Raw genomic sequence first — 17,266 nt, 5'->3', positions numbered from 1 at the left:
GGAGAGAGCGAAGCGAACCTCGAAATAGATCTGGAGAGCCAGGTTCCCGGAGGAAATGGGACTGTGAATGAACCCGGGAGCAAGAAGGGAAGGAAGCGCCGCGATTGCTGATGTCAGAGGAGCCCGGAAAGTCGCGCTGGAAAAATCTGAAGACAGCCGGGGCTCTGCCGCTTCCCAAGGAGAGACACCGCCAGCCACCCACCCCACGCCCCCTCGGCGCCTCCCGGTTCCCCCAGCGAGCCGGCGTCAGAGCCCGGCAGGGCTGTTACGGGGCGGCGGAGGAGGACGGAGGGGCGCGCGGACAGGAGACCGAGGGGCCACTTCAGGAATACAGATAAGTGGCTGGTGGCTTGACGTGGATTTTAATGAATTTGGACTCCATGTGGATTTGGTCGTCCCCGTGATCGCGAGCTGCTGGCAGCGAGAGGGGCAGCGCGCCGGCCTCCGCAGACGGCGGCCGAAGCGGCCGGACCGGGGACGGAAGGACAGACCGACGTCTCCGAGCTGGGTAAGCGGCGCCCTCAGCCTTGTCCGCCGAAGCGCGCTCGCCCCGCCGCGGCTCCCCCCGCGCCCTCCTCCGCGGCGTCCCGGCCCCGAACGCCTGGGCTCGGCTGCGGCCGGCGAGTCCCCGCGCGGGGTCGGCCACTTTCGCGGGCCGCAGCGCGGCGCGCGCGCGTGTGCCGGCTGACTCCCTGCCGCCGCCTCCAGCCCAGGCTTCCCCGCCGGCGCCCCGCTTCCCCGCTGGGCTGCTGGCGGGCTGCGCTCCACGGCGCGCTTCCACCGCGCACCTGCCTGCAAGCTGCGGCTCGGGGAGCGCGGGGGCAGCGGGACTGTCCCGAGAGCTGCAGCCCAAAGCGGGCCTCCGAGGCACTGCACCGGCAGGAGGGCCTGGGCCACTGTGGCCGGCGCTCAATTTGGGGACGTTCACTCTGGTGCCGGAGTCCCTGGAGGCCGCTGGCTGTTCCTTCGGAGCAGGGGACTTGGGAATCAAAGGGGAATGCCTCATATGCGCGGCTTCCAGAGGCTTAGGGAACGACACCAAGGCACCGAATGGGATAAGTGCCCCATGCCCCCTTCTGTGCGCCCTCGTGGTGAAGCACCCATAAGCACCATCCCCTGGTCTGAGCCTCAGGAGAGGGTTGGGGGTTGAAGGACCAGCTTATCCAGGGTCCGAGAGGCTCCTTATAAGCCATTTTAGAATATTTTCTTTCTTGGGCTTCTTCTTGCCCCAACCCACAAGTGATGTAGGGATCTTAGAAAATTCTAGCCCTTTTTATCCATCCCACAGGTAGTCTCTGTAAATATGTTAATCATGGTCCTGATGGCCAAAGAGAGAAAGTCATCCGGAAACTGCCATCCCAGGTCCCTGACGAATGTCCACCTGTTTGGCATGACCTTTGCCCTAGAAGGAGCTACCTACTCAAACTCAGCTCGGAGGGATAGAGATAATGGGGGAGGTGGAAGTAAAAGACTTGGTGTTCAAAGTCAGTTGTGTCTAGAAATGAGAGCCCCATGAAGTGGGCAATGGAAATATGATCAGGTCTCCTGTAGGGTTCTAAGATCCTAGGGTAACAGTGGCATAGCCTAGTAGTGGCTATACAAGGAACATAAGACAGGACCAGTTTGAGGCAGTGGCTTGGGGACCCAGCAGCTTGGAGGAACCTACAGAAATTTGGGGAGCCATTCATCCCCTTCCTTCTATCCATGAGCACAGTGGATGGGGTTCATGAGCATCAGATCAAGATGAGTATCTGGGCTGGGCAGGGCTGGACGTCCTGGGAGCTGGGAGTCAGGTTCAGTTCCCCCGCACACCAGTCCCCACACAATAGCAGGCTCCTGTCTTTCTGGGCTTCTTTCCCAGACCTTGAAACTTCACTCTTCCCTCTGGGCAGGCTTTGGAGTCTGGGGCCTTCAACAGAGCGTCAGAGCCCGGGGAAGAGATAGCTCTGGCTGGAGGAATTCAGCTATTCCTAACTGAAATGCACAACTTTTGTGCAGACACCCCAGAACACTCCAGGAGCTGCTAGCAGCCCTCTCTCCTCTGACCTCCTGGCAAGAAGAGAGAAGAATTCATTAATTTCCCCCCCACTCATCTAGCACCTTTTGAACTAATTACCTATGATCTCCCCTCCTTGGCCTGGGGGTGGGGTGGGGGGTCAGGTGGGAAGGTAGGGAACCAGGGAAACTGAGAGCAATCTGTCAAGATACCCTAGCGAGGTTGTTTTGCTTTTCCCTTCTTCCACCTGGCATCTCCGCTTACTCCCAACCCTTCCTCATCCCGGAACCTGCCCTCACTACCAGCATTACCTGAAAGAGTGGTTCCCCTCAGCCCTCTAGCCAGCCCTCTTCAGGGACCCGCTGATAAAGGAAGGGCAGTGCAGACTGCCCTCTCCGCTCGCTCACTGTCCTCAACAAATTGCATTAGGATGGGGCAAATTGGCTTGCAAAGCAGTTAAATGGAAATGACATTTGGAGCGCTGTGCAGTGGGTATGCTGCTGAAGAGCAGCAGGATGGGAGGCGGTAGAGTGCAGGAAGGTCCCCTCTGTCCAGGACCACGAGTCTGGCAAGGGGTTTCCACTTGGCCCTTCTCTTTGACAGGATGTAAGGACCAGGACCGGGGTCCCTCATAGCCTGGAGCAGGACGGAGGGGAGCTGGATGGCCTTTCAGCCCCAGTCTAAATGAGTAAATGGTGGTGTCCCATGTCCATCACCCCAAAGCAACCATGTCATTAAAAGGTTGGTGGCCCTGCTTTCAGAGCTGCCCTGAATACCTACCCCTGTCCCCAAAGCACCAGGGAACATTCCCTCTCCAACCTTTTGACCATCAAAAGCTGCAGGTGTGATGGATGTAAAAGTTCACCATCTGTTGTAGTGGAGTCTGTGCTTAACATGTGGTTAAAGAGAAACCCTTCGAAGAACAGCTACTTCTCTACCAGGTCCCTTTCCCATTTCCAAATACTTCTGGTGATTTTGTTCATCTTTATTTCATGGGCATGTTACAAGGAAACACACAAGTGGGATGGGAAACCAGTGACACGGTTAAATATACAAGGAAGCAGCTGGCAGCAGCCGAAACTCACCAGTTCAGGTACCATGAAATATTTATGGCTCTGGAGTTGTCACTGTTTGGGGGTTTTATAGTCTCTATCCTGCCTCCTTTGCTATGGCTGCCTCTCCAAGATAAGGGGTTTGGTGTGGGGGGTGGGAGGGAGACGATTTCCATCTCCAGCAGCGACCCCCCCTCAGCTGTCTCCCTGCATTGCCACACAGCTGTCTCCGCACACGCAGACTGGAGCCCAGTATACTCTGTCCATCATGGCACAGCGAGAGGCGAGGAGCTCCAAGCCAAGCCCCCACCCCACTCCCGTTCTGATCATAAAGAGACCGGAGCATTGTGTTACTACAGTCTGTTAACTACGGATAAGTCAGGATTGTCCACAGGGAAAGTGGCAGAAGCAGGCTTTGAGGTGCTGTAGTTTTACAGCTTGCGCACACACCCTTCCCCCCAGCACTGCCACCCTCACCAGGGCCAGTCTGTTATCAATTCATTATAAGTGAATATTTCTCCCCTTCACAGATGCTCTGTTCCAACAATAGTGAATGGAACTGATTCCCTTATGGGAAACAGTGTTTTTCACTTAGTTACAAAGATTTCATGCCTGATTAGAGTAAATGAGGGCTGGGGGTGTGTCCCCTTCTTGTCTGGTCATTTCTAAAGGTGAGCCCTGTGGAGACAGAGAAAGGCAATTCTTCCCGGGGGGGTCAAACAGCTGGTCCTAAGGGCCAGGAGGGATGGATGGTAAGAACAGGACACCCCCTTTCTCCCTGCCTTAGCCCTCAGGCTCTCCGGGGCCCTGTTCCTGGCCTTTGGGCATATGGAACCTCTACTGTTCCATCTGGGATTCAAGGGCAGAAATAGAAGTGAGAAAGTTCTTTGTTGGGGAGCAGTGTCCCTACAGGGCAAGTGTAAAGGGAGAGGAGGAAGGGAGGGGGAGAGAGGAAAGAAAAGGCCCCAGCAGTGCACAGGCTCCTGTTCCCACAGTTGGTTAACCATTAACCCCTGCCCTGGCCTGGCCCTGTCTCCTGCTTGGGTGGAAGGATACTCTCAGAAACCCAGAGGGGCAGCAGGTGATCCCCATGCCCACCTCCCCCTGCCACAGGACATTCACCGTGTCTCCCCTCTCCCCTTTGACCCCCAGTTCAGTCCTGGCCCCCACTCCCCCTTTTCTCTCCCTCTGCCCTGGCACCGGCATCCTCCTCCCAAATCCTGCCAGCTGTCCCTTCACCCAGGCTTTGCCAGTTGTTTGCCTGACAGCATGCATGTCCCACGGGGAAACAGGCAGGATAGCGAGGAGAGTGGATGGAGGGGGTGAGCTGGGTTCACACAGGACTCCAGAGCCAGAGCTCTGAGCTCAGGTTATAGACTGCTTCAAACCTACACATCACCCCACGAGGCCCAAGTTTGCTTGGGGGATGGGGGTGGAGGGGGTTTTGGCCAAAGTTCCCTCTCCTCCGGGAATGCCTGATTTCCGCGAGGGTCCCTGCCTTGGCCCCCTGAGATAGGCCACTTTCTTCAAGGCCTTGTCAAAGCATTTCCAGCTCCTCAGACCTGGAGCCCTGAACTTCGGGGAAAAAAAACCCAGCAGACGGACCAGAGATGCAGACCAAGATATAGGAGCGAAGGCACACGTGGCAAGACCCAAGTCAAGATGCAGAAACAGTCACAGATAGATAGGCAGAGAGAGGCAAGGTGACAGAAAAGGAAGATAAAGACGGAAAGACTGACAGTGTGAATGGGGCGAGAAGAGCTGAGAACAGACGTGGGAAGGAACAGTCCAGGCCTGAGGGGGCTTCTGGTCTTCCCAGGCCCTAAGGCGAGGCTCCTCTGGGCTGAATTGGGAAGCTGAAGTAGCAGGTTATCTCCACTAGAGGGGACTCGTGAAAACCAGGCTTGGCCCTAAACAGTGGCTTTTGTGCTTATTTGGATTTTTTTTTTTAAGAAGAAAAAAATAGTTAAGATATATTAGAAACTCCCAGCTGTCACTACGCAGAGACCACAACTGGTAGGGTCCTTTCGCCGGTGGGACCTCTGGGCCCGTCTGGCTGCAGGGGAGCGGGAAAGGCGCCTGCAGCATTAGGAGGTGGGGGTCCAGCATGGTTAGCAGCTCAGGGAGAGGCCTGCCGGGCAGGCAGGATGCATCTGGGGGTGGGAGACAGGAGGGGGCAGGCATTCTCAAGAAGTCCTGGCCCACCGGCTGGCCTGGCCTGCCAGGAGGCTCTTGCCTTTCTTTATCAGCAGTAAAAGTTTTGGCGCATCCCCAAGGTGCCTTCACAGGCCTTCCCTTCTCCCAGCTCCCTAAATGCGAATTTTCAAAACACTCTCAGGTGGTGGCAAAACTGCTCCTGAGGAGACTTTTTAAAAGAGACCTTTCAGGAACTGAACGCATGTCAACGCTGTATCACTGATTTAATCTTTGTCTTCATACTCTCTGCGGAAGCCTTTCTCTGAATTATAATTCCCCCTTTCATTTCAGCAGAGGACAATATGGAGAGAACAGAGTCCAGAGGCTTTTCTCATCTGAGGAGATAATAACTGTCTAACAGGGATAGGGAAAAATATTGAAGCTTGGGGATGGGCAGTGGGCCAGAAAGGAGCATCTCTTCAGATCTGATACCATCCTCTGATATTTAATCTTGGCTTCCCTTTGGCTCAAATTTACCTGGGGTCAAAGTGGGAGGGGAGGGAGGAGAGAGCAAAGAAAAAAGAAAAACAAGATAAATGTATCATGTTATGGAAGTCTAATCCTGCTTTTCCTTGGCTAAAATTACTTTCGGTATGAGAGATAAAGTGGAGTTGCCCTTGCGAAGTTCAACTTGTCTTTGAGAAGGAAGAGGCGGAGGAATCCTGGGGCTCAGAGTGAGTAGCCGATGAGTGAACCCCTCTCCTCTGTGACCCCCCAGCACAAGTTCTCTCTGAAGCTTTGAGAGTGAAGATGGAGGCCCTGACTTAGGCACCTTCACTGCTTCTCTGCGCTGTCTGGGGAGTTAAACTTTTTGTATTTACAAGCCTCCCTTCCCACCTTAGCTTCTTGTTTGGGTATGGAGGGATAGAAAAAAGAGGTATAGAGAAGCTAAACAACGCCTCCGAGTTTAATCTTCATATAGGGATTGTTGCCCTTGTACTGAAAGCAGGAATTGCCATCCATTTGGGTTTAATCAAGTAGAAATCCGTCACTTATGCAGTGCTAGGAATGTGTAACACTTGGTACCAAGATGAAAAGGTAACAGATCCTACCTTTAAGACTCTTAAGGGCATCCTGGGGGGAGGGAGAATTACGTAAGCCATGTACCCTCACAGAAGTTTAATATAAGGCAGAATGGAGTTAACAGTATGTTGGGGGTGTCAGAGGAAGTGGAGCTCCTGGAAGCTTTTGCTCTAGTCAGTGGAAGGTGTAGGTTTCCAGGAGAGAGGCTCAGGTGTCTGAGAACTTCATAGTTCCCTGTCAAGAATGACTGTCTAATGCTCTCCCATTCGTCACCGTCTCAGAACTACCCCTATTTTTTTTCCTCATCCTCCTCCGCGGAGTTTAAAATGACACCACTGTAGTTGTTTTCTATTAGTCAACATCCTAGAGCAAGATCTCCATGTAGCACCCTCCCAAGGGGTTTTCACCGTGTATTCTATGTAAATTGCATCCCTTTCCGGTCCCCTGGAGCTGGCAGCATGGACGCCACTGTGCTTCATCAGGAAACGTTATTACTCATCTGTATTCACATTGAAGTGTCTGGAATCCTGCCGTTAGCGCACCACATTTATCTGAAGGAACCCATTAAAGGGAACAAACCTGAGGGAAAAAATATTCGGATTTTCCCCCTCACCATGGCTGAGCAGGAGAACCCCCTCCACGAGCCACCCCGAATTAAATTTGGGGTGGGGGAGACCTGGCACTGGGGTGGACAGAACCAGGGTGCATGCTTGGGCTTTAAGAGGCCTTTGAAACCTTTGAAAGTCTGTGCTTTTAAGAAATATGTGTGTGTGTGTGTGTGTGTTTGTGTGTATTTCTGAAGAGAAGGAGTTTGTGATCTGCCCCCCACAAATGTAAAGAACCACTAGACTCTAGTCTCCAGGGCCTTTTCCTAGCCTCAGTTTCTGCTTTCTGTTCTGGTGGTGGAATGAGGGCTTTGGGCGAGGAACTGCAACCCCAGTGCCTTCCCCATGTCCCCAAGCGGTAGATGACTGACTCTTAGAGTAGACAAGAGAAATCCAGGGACAAAATGGCTCAGAATGTCAGGGAACCCAGGTGTCATAATTGCTCTGCAAATATGGAAAGGTCATGGCACTTCTCTGAGCAGGAGGCAGGGCAGAGGACTCCTCCCTTTAAGGGATGGAGGGTGGAAGGTTCAAGAGGAGAGGAAGAGGTGGGTGAGAAAGCCCTGCCTGCCCTGTAGAGGCAGGAGGACCAGCGGGCAGACAGAAGGGACAAGAGGGGATGTTGCCGCTTTGAAGTGGTTTCCTGCTTCATAAAAGCGAAAGGCCTCAGCTGGGCTGGGTAAATATTACGTTGGCCTCTGACCTCCCACCTCCCCAGACTGCTCCCCCAGCTTCCCATTTTTTTCTCCTGAGCTACAGACATACCTGAGGGAGAAGAGCTTGTTCTCTGAACTTGGGTGTTCTCAGCGGGATCCCTGGCCAAAGCCAGACAGGAGGACAAGGCCCCCTCCCCTGTGCCCAGACCTGAGAGCCTTCTGGGTCAGCCAGCGCTACCAGGTCTGGGTCCCCGCTCCACGCTGGTGGGTGGTGATGTTTTCCAGGAGAGAGGCGGTCAGTCCCCTGACAAGACTAGCCCTCTACCCTCACTTCAGCGGCCCAGACCCTGCTGGCAAGTCCCTTGATTCTCTGTGAAATTAAAACCGACACCACTAGGGTTTCTGCTAGGCAAACACCCCCTGAGGTTTATCCGGAAATTAACAAAATTCAAGTCTAATTCCCCCCTCCGAGTGACCCCCAGGGTGTGGAGCCCTTCAGGTTCTGGGCCCAAGAACCCAGCTGTGAGAGACTTAGAGAAAACCATCTGAACCGCTTGTGAAGCTGGGAAGTCACGCCCGGCACCCTCCCGCAGGAGGCTTAGTCCAACCAAGAGGGGTCAGAACAGATGGTCAGGAAGAGTCTGGTGTCAGGTTAAGGTCCTAATGCATGGGAACAAAGGGCCTTCCTTCACACTTGTAGCTCTTCCCTCTTCCTAAAAGCTTTCTCACCTGTTGACCAGTGTTCATCCTCCATTTGCTCCCGGGTCCAGGAGGGAGATAAGAGGGAGCCACAAGACACTCAGGGAGAACTGCTGCCTGCCCCGCACCCAGCACCTCAGTTTCTTCATCTGTACAGTGGGAATGAATGCTTTCCGTGACTCCCCAAGCGCCCTCAGTTGCCTTTGTTTCTGAAGCCGGGCATGGGAAGATAGTGTTTGGGCATTTGGAAAAATGACAATTGTTGCAAATGTGTAAAATTATTCTAAAATTTAGAGCAGGAATACAGCCAAGCTAGGGATGTTTTTCTCCTCTCTCTCTCTGTGTCTCTGAATTTGTTTGGAATTTTCTGAGAAAAATAAGATTTTTATTTAAAGAATATCTGTGTGCTAAAGGTTTTGATATGTAAAAATAGATGAAGGGCTAAAGATTCAGTGAAGACTGGAAACTGAGAGGAAAACCAATGGTGATCCTGGCACTGGGGCCACATGCATGGTTTGGGGTTAGCACTAACCAGTGGGGCTGGAGTTTGAATTCTGAATTTGCTACCCTTGGGGCTTTGATGCCTTCAAGTCTAAGAGGAGAGATGAATGATACTGTCACAGAACTGGTAAGCTGGCATTTTTCTGGGAGTCAGCCTCCCATGGCAGGGCAAGGGGCAGAGCTCATGGGCCCCTAGCTGCCTGCCTGCAAACAGCTTACATCTCTCTGCAGAGAGAGCTCCTAGGAGTATGGATATGAATGGGATGGACACAGCATGAAAAGCATCAGCAGGAGCTGGGGCCAGAGCCCAAGCTGGACCCTGGAGCTCAGGGATTAGATCCTTGGCCAGCGTTGATCCCTGGGCAGAACATAGCAGGATGTCTGGGGAGAAGCATCAGCTATCTTGTGCTAGCCCAAGAAACTCCCCCGGGCCCTCCCCGCTGCAGCACAGAGCCTTGTCCCTTGTTGGAAGCACAGAGCATGGGAAGGGGGCTATGAGAGAAGGGAGCCCTGTGCCTTCGACAGCACTGTCCAAGAGCCAGCAGTGGAAAATGAGTGTGACAAGATGCCTTGAGTTTCTTTTCTAGAATATTATGAAGAAAACAGTTTGAATTACAAAAGAACGGGTGTTATATGTAGAATACTTGAGAAATGGTTCTGAGGATTTGATAGCAGCTTTACCCAGGCCCACATAATAGATGCGGCAGCCGAGTCCAACCTGGGAGAGTGGATTGCCCTGCGTCACACAGTGAGTGGCCAGGCACGGTGTCCACCTGTGTGGAGGTCTGTTTGCCCCGGCCTGGCTCAGCACACTCTCTCCACCTGCCCACATAGCCACCTTCTCTTTCCATTCTCTCATTCCCCGACCCTGTGCTCAGCGCTGTCCCCATCTCTCTCCCTTGGGTTTGAGCGGGCGTCCCCGAGAAGTGGCCTCTCCCCTGCTCTGCCAGTCCGCCGGCCCTAGGACACCCCGATGCCTCTCTGTGGCGCTGGGCAGTGTGTAGAAAGGCCCCCCTCCCTTAAGTAGCTCCAGCCAGCTTTCCTCCATCCACCGCAGGCCTTGCTGTTTTCAGAGTCAACGGTCCTGGCAAAGCCCAGCCACCCCTCCCTCCCCAGAGGCAGCGTGGGTACTGCTTGTGTGGCGGTCTCTATAGACTCTGCATTCACAACTTGAAGAGGGTGAGACAATGACCCGAGCAGCTGCCTGCAGACTGTGCAGGCTGGGAGGCTGCCAGAGCGGGAGGTGGGAGCCTGGGCCGGCCAGGATTTGCCTACCACGCACCTGCGAGCTTTCTCAGGCAGCCGTGGCTGACCCAGAGGAGATGCGAGGTGGAATTGGGATCCAGAGGACCTGGTCCAGGCCACCTGATTGGCTTCTACCACAAGCCCCCAGCCTCCTTGGCCAAGGTTTCCGCCAGCTGTGTGGTCACTCCAGGCCTGGAGGAAATAGCAGGGCCCTGGCTCCTGAGGTTGCAGCCATTTGTGACCTGAGGACATTAAGAGGAAGAACACTTGTCCAGGTAGAGACAAACAGGCCACTTCACCAGGAGCCTGCCCAGGCAGAAGAAAGGTACTGTACATTACTTGCAAGGAGATTGGAGTTGGCATAACATGATTTACTTTGAACAGATGTTTATTGAATATCTACTATGTGGCAAGTATTATGGGAGGGAGGCAAGTGGCTGTCGTGGCTCTTGAGGAGCTTCCAGTGTGGCAAGGGAAAAAGGGGATACACACAAATAATGGTCATGCAAGTTAAGTGTTGCAGGAACACAGGAGAGAGAGATTAACCAGAGCCATGCAACCCAGAAGGGGCCGCCTAGGGAGGGAATGGGCTCTACATCATTTGGGGAATTCAAGCAGAGATTGGAAGATGATGACCAGGTCTCAAGAAGGGATTCCTGTGTGGAGCAGGAAGGTATAAGAGGGATGGCTGAGGTCCCCACCCACGTCCCAGTCCTCTAACCTTGAGTCTTTCTGTTTGCTGCTCAGTGGATTCAGTGGAGGAAAAGGCTCTTTTGAGAAGTGAGGTTGAGTGTCAGGTCCGTGAGGATGACCCGCAGCTGCCGGCCTAAATTCCACAGTAAACAGAGCTGATTCTCACACCTTCATCCCCATGACTCCCCTCAGAGCAGGGTGCCAGGAAGCCTGGGCTGGGATAAGCCCTGGCCTCCCCTGGAGCCAGAATTGTCCTAATTGTGTTAAAATGAGCGCTCGGTCTACAAGCAGGGGCAGACCCACGTGCGCCGAGACTTGGTCAGCTCTCTGCCTGCAAAGCTCTAACTTCTAATCATTGTCATAAACAGGACGGAAGCAGCTGCTCACTCCAGTCTATTATCAGCTTGGTTGGAGACAGAGAAATTTAAATGGCAGTGAGATGCTTAGCAGAGCAACGAAAAGTCAGTGTTAAAAATAAAGAAAACGAGACAGCTTGTTTCATCGAAATAGAAGGGTTATTAAACAGCCCTAAATTAATCAGTGATCTGCCAGGGTTGGGAGTCGGAGCGCCGCAGAGCCAGGGTAGAGAGCTGGGAGAAGATGGGGGAGAGCAAGTCAGAGGCAGGTAGGAGCTGCCTACGATCTCAGGCCAGGCTGCAGGGATTGTAGAAACAAGGTCTTCAGAAGGGGAGTCGGCAAATAGTTTTCTGCCCCACTGATAAGAGCAGGTTGGGTGGGGAGGGGATTTTGGTACCCCAGCCTCGCCCCCTACAAAGCCCTGCTTCTGATTTCTTTCCATCTGCCACCACCGGCGCCAGCCCTTGGGCCATCTCCAGTCCTCATCTCCTCCCCAGGGCTGGGCAGGAGCCAAGTGGCATTTGGTGGAGGGCCACAAGCTCCCAGCCAGTCTTCTTCCTCTCTCGCAGGGTGTCCCCAAGAACTCAAGCCTGAGTTGAACTCCTTACACTGCACTCCCATTCCGAAAGAGTGGTGACAGTATATCCCAGGTATGGCCAGAGCCTGGCCTGCCTGCAGGGAGGCTAATCTCTGGAGTCAGGGGTCTGTCCTTGGTGATATCACTTGGACTCCAGCCAGCAGGGCAGCAGGGAGACAGGTGTAACTCCAGGAGCCCCAAGTCCAAGGCCCACTTCCACATCAGGTACCTTCTCCAAAATATTTCACCTCAGGTCTACCTAAGTCTCCTCACCGGTGAAGTGGTGATGCTGATGCTGTTCTCTCCCTCACAGGCTTGCATATGGAGTACATTAATGGGATAACATACATGAAATTCTTAGTCAACTATAAGATCGCTGCACAAATGCTAGTTTATACTACAGCGGGGTCCCTTGGAGACCTAGGACAAAACATCAAAAAGACTTCCCAGAGGGCGCGACAGGGATCTGGGGGAAGCGGACTTGCTCGTACCTGGGCGGAGCCACGGGAGGGGAGGCCGGGCCCAGCATGTCCCTGAGCACTTGTGCTCCCGCCAGCCTGGGCAGCAAGTTGGATCTTGAATCAATCACTCCAGGAGCATTTTCTTTGCTCTTTGACCTCAACATTCTTTCTCCTCCCGCCCCCCAACCTCCTGCTTCCCTCCTGGCTGTTTACCCTTTTCCAGGCTCCTCTCTCACACCCCATTCATCATCGGGGGCCAGAGCCTCACTCGAAAAGTCTCTCATCTCCCGCCCAGGTGGCCGCACGCTACACTGGCCTGCGTCTCCCCCTGTCCCCCCCCAGCACATTCTTCTCCTGGGGTCAGCCTCCCCGATAATTGTGCCCTCCGCTTCCCCCCCCCCCAGTAAAGCCACAGGGGCCTGAAAAGTCTCTTCTTGCCTCCCTGCTCACCCAGGTGCTAAGGGTCCTTCAGGCCGATGCGCTTGCATTTTGGCACAGACAAGCCCCATAAGTGGACACACCTCTGCCCAGAGTGCCAGCCGCCCCAAAGTCTCCACGTGTCTCTTTTAACCAGCGCCACCCGCAGTTCCCTTGCTCCGTGAGTGTGTGCGAGTGTGAATGCGCTTGTTACTTAAGAGAGACTGCTTGACAGCTCAGGATCTTTTCTGCAAAAGCTCAGAGTCTCAGACAAAGAGAGAAAAATAATAGAAACTGAAGGTGGGAAGGTACAGGGTGGGGACACAGCCTGCTTAAGAAGCTTCCTCATAAAAAGGAGTTACAGCTTTTTATTCGAAGGCAGGCTGTTGATTCAGAAAAGCCCCAGAAAGGGACTTCCATGGTGGTGCAGTGGTTAAGAATCCGCCTGCCAGTGCAGGGGACACGGGTTCAATCCCTGGTCTGGGAAGATCCCACGTGCCACGGAGCAACTAAGCCCGTGCGCCACAGCTACTGAGCCTGCGCTCTAGAGCCCACGAGCCGCAACTACTGAACCCACATGCCACAACTACTGAAGCCCACGCGCCTAGAGCCCGTGCTCCGCAAAAAGAGAAGCCACTGCAATGAGAAGCCCACGCACCACAACGAAGCGTAGCCCCCGCTCGCCGCAACTAGAGAAAGCCCACGTGCAGCAACAAAGACCCAACGCAACCAAAAAATTAATTAATTAATGAAAAAAAAGAAAAGCCCCAGAAAGAAGGAGAGGCAGGGAAGATACTGGAGAGGAATTTCATCTGCCGTGCTGACCAAACCCAGAGGAAGAGCCCCCCAAAATGTGGAGCTCAGCCCGTACGAACAGTTCTCAGCATCGCCTCGTCCTATGGGCCAGCTTTTCTCTCTTCTCCTTTCCTTCCTCTTTCCTGCCAGGGGCACCTGGATAAATTACCCAGAGTGGCAGAAGTGGCCTTAAATCACTCTCAGGGCCCTGAGAGGAGGGGGTGGTGCCCTGGGTAGCATGGGGCCCAGGGGACTGGAGGAATGGCTGCTCGGGACCAGCAGCACCCAGTTTCTCCCCAGAAGACTGGGTCTGGGGATCTGGGTCCCCAAGCTCCACGCACAAGAACCAGCCCATCACCTGGCTGAAACAGAGCCTCACTTGTCGTCGCCACCATCCAGGGCAGCCACTGCTGCCAAGGAGATGATGCCCTTGTACAGTGTTTCTCCAAAAACAGAAATAAGAGTAACTGGTGTTTATTCAAAACGGTGGAGTTTACAAAACACTTTCATATCTCTTTTCTCATCGATTCTCACCACAACCCTGTGCGGTGGCCTTTTCCAGTTGAGGAAACTAAGACGCCGAAAGGTTAAATAACATGTTCAAGGTCAGGGAACTAGTAAGTGGTAGAGCAAGACTTGCGCCCAGGTCTGCCCCCAAAGCCCATAGCCTTACCTCTGCATCCGCTGCCCGGCAACATGTGTCACGGTGAGTTTGACTTCATAGGAGAGCCCTGCTCCAAAACCTTCCTGGAGGGATCTCACCCCACCCACTCTGCTTTTGATCACTTTATGTTGTCAGTTGACCATTTATGATTATGTGCTTTTCATGTGATCGATGATAGTGTATGCTTCACGGCTTCTTGCCAAGACTTTTCCTGCACCAACCTTGTCTGCGTGGGGCATTCTTCAAAGGAGAGCTGGCATCTTCCCACTCTTCTCCATCCTTCTCCCCACCTTATCCACCTAGCCAATGACATTTGCTCTTCACCCAGTGAGCTCAAGATGAGCAACAGCCAGGATCCTTCCCAAATGGTTCACTCCCTTCTTCACTACCTCCCAAAGATCAGTTATGACAAATCATTGAGCCAAGTGTATTAGTTCAGCCATGACTTAGAGCAGCCTAGCAGGTGAGAAAAACATATGAGCATCCCCCCTTCCCTCTCCCCTGCTCTCCATGATTCAGACTGAGTGCAGGACTGAGTAAAAGGCATCATGCTACCCCTGTACAGGATGCCAAAGATGCCCTCAAAGAGCCTCTACTTCAATGGGAAGATAGGATAGTCACATGAAAAAGAGAGCCTACACTACCATGCAATGTGTGCTAGAAACAGCAATTTTTGACTTTGGAGGAAAGACAGGGAGGGCCTAGAGGCTTCCTGAGATTTTGAAGAATGGACAGGGTTTAGATAGGCAAAGAAGAAAGTGGAGATGGGCATTCCAGGGAGAGGGGACCACAGAGATAAAACTATGTGAGGTGTTTTGGGGACTCGGCAAATGAACCAGTTTGTTAGGAGTGGAGCCACCCGGAAAGAGGTAGGAAGGGAGGCCAGAGAAAGACAGAAGAGCCAGCTTGGGAGGACTTGAACTTGGGCACTTAGCAGTCCCGAGTCTGTCTGGGCAACAGCAGGGAGCCAAGGAAGGTGTTTTCTAGGTGGATACCATACTTTGGCCCTATGCCTGGCAAAGTTAGTCAAAGTTGGTCAAAGTTAGTCCTCTGACACACAAGAAATGAAGCAGTACAGGGCACACCTTGCAGGAAATCTATGGCTGAATCTTAGCTGCCAATGGCCTTCACTGGGGTCCATCACAGTGGAAGATCTGGATGTTGACTGTGACTTTCTTACATGCACATTTTCAGGGAGGCAACACCAGGCTTGCTAGTAAAGAGGACCACTCTTTTGAACTTTGGGGAATCGCAACTTCTGGAAACAGCATTAAAAAATGCACCTTGATCTGGCACTAATGGCTGCTTTCCCTGACGCAAGGACAAGGCAGCAGCAATGGGGAGTGCCCCTTGTCCCTAGAGCCTTTCAGTGGCTGCCATGGGGCAGAAAGCATGAGGGTCTGCAAGAGAAACAGGAAGTGCTCTCACCTGGGGACTCCTGGGGGCCGTTAAAATTCTTCTGCAAGAGGAGAAAGATAGGACAGCTTCCTGGAAAGTAAGTGGCATTTAGGGCCATTCCACAGACTGAGAGCTGGGATAAATGTCTAGGGCTTTGTTTTTTTACTCCCCCCTCTCTTTTTTCTTCCTCCCCTTTCCCCCCTACTGGTGAGAATTGGAGCCGTGTCACTATTCTTTGAAAACATTGCAGTTAATGACAGCATAATATGCCGTTATTTGGAGTAACTGTAATTTATTTAACCCCTTAGTTGGGTACTTTCTACCCTGTTTCCTGCTCTCCTGCTCCATTTCTAGCTCAGAATCCTTAGCTCTTTCTTGTACAGTAAGCATGGGTGAGAAGGCAGGAGAGATACTTCCAGGCTCCTCGGAAAGATCATGTGGAATTTCCCTGAAAGGTGACTGCCAGGCAGCAAACCTCTTGCCACAAAACACCCACGGACTTCACCTTGTAATGGATAACTCAGCCCTGGCCACCTCCACCCTCAGCCCTGCTTCTTTACCAAAATAAAATGGGAGCCTCGAGTCTTGACCTTTAAAGTAAAGTACTTGCCAAGTCTTACTTAACGTTCTCATGAGTCTCCCCAGATCAGGGACAAGAGGGTTTGATTGAAAAATAAATTCTAAATATCTAGGTGATGTGGAAGAGTGGGGAAAGCATGGGTGTCAGAAAGTTCTGCTTCCTAGCAGAATGATGCTAGTTACTCAACCTCCCTGAGATTCCATTTTTTCATCTGTGAAATGGGGAGAATAATACCCATCTTGCGGAATAATCACAAAATTACCCGTTGCGTATGCAAAGAATCTAGCAGTGTGCCATATAGCAGGTGGTTAATAATTAATAATAATGATAGCTGCTCCTCTTTATTATTTTTGTCATGGAAAACAAATGGAAATTGCTATCATTATGCTATTCATGACCCTTCTGGTATGAGGTCTTCTAACGTAAATTTAGACTTGATTTAGCAAAGCTAGATCCCCACTTTTATTCCTTTGCCAGACTTTGGAAGGAGCCTGAAAACTCCCCTTCGTGTCCTTTAATCCCATAATGCCTACCAGCAGAGCAACCCCATAATGAGGATGGTATGCGTATGGTCTGGCTAGAGTCAGGGGACCAGTGGGGTGACCTTTCTAAGGGCCCCATAGTGCAGAGGGCAGGCGTGCCCCCAGTGCCCACAGCTTGGAGCCTCAGAGCCCTGCTAAGTCGCAGAAATTCTTTCTGCCCCAGGGGTGAGGTAGTCATGGCAAGGCTGGGCTGCGCCATCCCCTAGAGGGGATTGAAGAGGGCAGAGCCCACGGAAGGAGGAGGGGGGAGGGGTGGCGGGCCGGCAGCTGCTTGAAATTGATTGCTCTTGTAGTTTAGTTTATACCATGGGACCTCTCCGCGCTGCCCGGGTGGCGACCTTTAGATAATAAAGGGAATTCTGGGAGATTTCTGACAGGCCCGTGACATATGGGGCAGGTCTGCAGGGTCAGGCGCTGTATCTCCCTGCTCCCGGCCCCAGGGTAATGAATCTTGTTTTGACTTGGCCAAGCCAACCCAGCCAGCACCCCAGAAAGGAGCCCAGCCCCTCCCCTCTGCAACCCTTCAAATAAGCGCCTGCCTTTGGAACCCTTCATAATTCAGGGAGACAACTCCAAACTTTTATACCCTGTGAGAGGAGAGGACAAACACTGGATGTTTTGCTAAGGCCCTGGGAGGGCTGGTGTGGTTTCCAGGGCTTGAGCAGAGCCCACTGGGAGACCTGGGGAAAAAAAACCACCAGAAAACCCTCCCTGACGTGAAGAGGCAGTGGTCCCTGGACAGGCCAGAGAAGGAGCTGGGGTGGGAATGGAGGGCGATGGCTCCCTGGGAGTCACAAAATATCCCCTGT

General features: G+C 52.9%; 1 protein-coding gene across 1 annotated transcript in view; it reads left to right on the top strand.

Annotated features, from left to right (window-relative positions):
- The first annotated feature begins 374 nt into the window (after positions 1 to 374).
- The window catches only part of PLXNA2 (plexin A2), a 217,215-nt gene continuing 200,323 nt past the window's right edge, over positions 375 to 17,266 (top strand). The window contains exon 1 of the mRNA XM_061187490.1: positions 375 to 508. The gene's annotated coding sequence lies outside the window, so the exon portion shown is untranslated. The remainder of the gene's footprint in view (positions 509 to 17,266) is intronic.

The sequence above is a fragment of the Eubalaena glacialis genome, chromosome 3 (assembly GCF_028564815.1).
Source record: "Eubalaena glacialis isolate mEubGla1 chromosome 3, mEubGla1.1.hap2.+ XY, whole genome shotgun sequence".
Classification (NCBI taxonomy): domain Eukaryota; kingdom Metazoa; phylum Chordata; class Mammalia; order Artiodactyla; family Balaenidae; genus Eubalaena; species Eubalaena glacialis.
Note: the sequence above shows the minus strand (reverse complement) of the source record. Positions and strands in the feature narration are given on the sequence as shown.